The sequence below is a fragment of the Pediculus humanus genome, genomic scaffold, assembly GCF_000006295.1.
Source record: "Pediculus humanus corporis 1103172107803 genomic scaffold, whole genome shotgun sequence".
Classification (NCBI taxonomy): Eukaryota; Metazoa; Arthropoda; class Insecta; order Psocodea; family Pediculidae; genus Pediculus; species Pediculus humanus.
This window is the reverse complement of record NW_002987394.1, coordinates 172,926-176,552: the sequence shown is the minus strand read 5'-3', so window position 1 is coordinate 176,552 and position 3,627 is coordinate 172,926.

The following is a 3,627-nucleotide window of genomic DNA, read 5'->3' as shown; positions in this document are numbered from 1 at the left end:
GTTTATTTATGTATATCCTTACAGTTAACGTTAGCTTTAAAACTTAAATTTAATTAATTAATTAATTAATTAGTTTAAATAAATAAATAAATAAAAAAGTCACAAAAATTTTTATTGGTAATTTTAATAAAATTTTAACAAAATAATAATAATAAAATTAATTGTTTTGGATTTAATAAATATTTTATTTTATTAATAAATAAGATTTTTTAATTATATTGTTAAATATTTATTTAATTTAAATTTATTAAAACTATTTATTTATTTATTTATTTATTTACAATACGTAATGTAAAAAAAAAAAAAAAAATTAATTTATATTGCGTTTGTTGTTGTTTAAATTTTACCTTAAGGTTTAATTTTTTTTTTTATTTATTTTTAATTTTTATAGAGTATTGATAATAATGATAATATTAACGATGTTATTGTTTTTTAAAAGTTTTATAGAATTGAAAACGTCTTTTTTTTGGAAATATTAAAACCTTGACCCTCAAAATGGTTTCGAACGGTTTTCTAAAGGTTTTTTTCTCTCTTAAAGACTAACCAACCTGAATAGCGTGAAATTTTCTTCAGGCATATTTTAAAAAATAAAAAATAAAAAAAAAAACTTTATAAGAAGAAATAGTTTTTTATACTGCCGAATTTTTTTTTTTTTTACGTGTCCCCCCCTTTTTCTTTTAATGGTATATAAGTGTGGGAGTCAAGCTGTCTGACGAAAAAAAAAAATTTTTTTTTTTTTAGTTAACAAACAAACGAAACGCACGAATTTTTTTTTTTTTTTTTAAATCTAAAATTTTTTTTATAATTTATTTATATTCTTATCGTCGTTTTTTTTATCAATAAAAATTTTTTTATATGAGACTTTTTCAATCGATATTTTATTAATCGAATCAATCAATCAATTTTTTTTTTTTTTTTAATATAGATTTTAAATACAAAAAAAAAAAAATATGGAAGGTGGTTTTTGAATTATAATATTATTATATCATGGAATGACGTCATGTTTTTTTTTTAATCGAAATATTTTATAATATAATGTAATAATAGTTTATTACTATTAATAAACTTTATATTATTAAAAAGTTCCCCTTATAAAAAATACATACATAGATTTATTTATTAAAGGACTTTAATAAATTGATTTTATAATGATTTAATTTATCGACGATTGTATAATAAATAAATAAAAAATTAAAAAAAAAATTTTTCCCCCATGGATTCTGCACAATCCATAATCCATACAATTTGTTAAAATTTATTTTAAAATAACATGTTTTTTTATTAATATTCCAATAGTATGACAATGTCTTTTTATAAAAAATCATATCAAGATCTATCTCGTAGTGCGCAGTCGCAATAGGAACTGCGCGCCAGTGTCGATTACTCCATGGAGTAGAACGTACGTGATGTCGATATATATATAATTTTGATAACTCAGTCAAGTGTTGTTTTTCAGTATAAAATCTTTGATGAATAAGAAAATTTAAAATTATTGTCAACGAATTAAATTATAAGTGTATTATCATACGCCATTCAATTGTTTTATCTCGTGTTATAAAATAAAAAAAAACAATAATAATTTTAAACAATAATAATAATAATGTTTCATTTGTTTTGTTTATTCGGTCGGCCATTTTCTTTAGAATAAATTTTTAAATTTAACCATGCTAAAAAAATGTTTTTTTTTTTTTTTTTAACGATTTTTAAAACGTATTGAATTATTTTAAAATTTTCGAATAGAGTTTTAAATTTTTTTTTTTTTTTAAACAATACGTAAATATAACGATCATTAATTTAAACAATGTAACATTTAAATATAAACAGAAAAACAGTATCCTGTTGTGGTTTTTTAGTTATAAATAAAAAAATTTCCAAAATTAAATTATGAAAGAAAATTATACAGAACAATACGTTTATTGTGAAGAAAAGGTAAGGTTTATTATATTTATTATTTTTAATTAATTTTTAAATTAAATCCTAAACTTTTTTACTTAATTATTGTTTATTATTAATTTATATATATAGGAGAATTTTAAAAGGCATGCATGATGGTTCTTTTTTTAGTTATAATAATCATTTTTGATGCGATAAGTAAATTTTTACCTAAAATATTTACAATTGTAACATATCAAAGTAATCGTAATGAATTTCACACAAAAATTTAAGGAAAAATGTTTCATTTCCTAATCTTAAATTAATGTTTATGCACAAAATATTTAAAATCCAATCAGTTATTTTAATCATTGAAATTATTTCATTTATAAAAGTATTACCAAAAACATTTTGCATGAATTTCTATTATTAATATATTAATATCACATAAAATTGTTTACCTTTTGTTACGATCATTTAAAAATTTTTAATTTAGACAATTATAAGAATAATAATGATTATCGAAATCAAAGTAAATCTTAATTTAAAATTCCAATTGGTAAAAAATTTTATTTTTTAAGTAAACAAATAATAGTTATCGAATATTCACAAAATATTACTCATGGTTTTTTTTTTTTTTATTAACTATGCTGATGGTAAAGGCATAATAAAATAAGTTTACAGAATTGTTTAGTTTTTATTTAGGTGATTTATGTATTTTACTCATTAACAAATTTCATTTATTTTTTTCATTTGCATTTGGGAATAAAAAAAAAAATTATTTGTTTAAATATAAACAATTTATTAACTTGTTTTTTTTTTTTTAAAAAAAAAAAAAAAAAAAAAAAAGAAGCATAAAATCTGCACATTTTAAGTGTTAAACATTTTTATTTATTTATTTATTTGGAAAAAAAAAATTTTTTTAAATTGTCTTGTAATGTAAACAATTCCCATGTATTCATTTTTATTTAATAATATTTTCAAATTAATTATTTAATTATGAGAAAAATTTTTTTAAATTTGTTAGCATCTGTTTAATGCTAACATAATTGACAAATAGAAATTTTTTTTTAAAAATATTATTTTATTATTATTATTATTATTATTTTTTTTTTTTTTTTGGTTAAACGCATACACAATCTGAACAAAATGATGGGCAAAAAATTTTGGGTCGTTCATTAATTGATTGCCAAGGCGTTTTATTGGCAATTATTGCATTATTATTATTATTATTATTATTATTTTTTAATGTCGTTTTTTTTCTTAGAAGTTACGTTCAATTAAAGTTTTAACGATACTTTCGATAAGTTTTTTTTTTTTTTTTTTTTTTTTTTTTTTCAAGAAAAAAATCAAATTTTTTACCCCGAAAGGGTTTTTTTTTTTTTTTTTTTTTTTGCGAAATTTGGAAATCCAAAACCTAACCCCCAATACCAAAAACAAAAAAGGGTTAAAACCGGGTTTAGTTTTTATGGTATCGCCATTGGTTGATGAATTAAAGGCGTAAAGCGTATATAAAAAAAAAAAATTTTTTTTTTTTTTTTTTTTTTTAGTCCGTAAAAAGTTTTCTGTTATTTATTTCAATATAATTAAAATTATACGAAAAACGTGATTTTTAAAGGTAAACATTACATACACCTTGCACGGTTGTTAGTCATAACAATGGTCTTATAGAAATACTATATTTAATTTTCTGGTTCGCGTCAACCGATAATTAAAATTTTCAGTTTTTTTTTTTTTTTTTTTTTGGGGAATTTA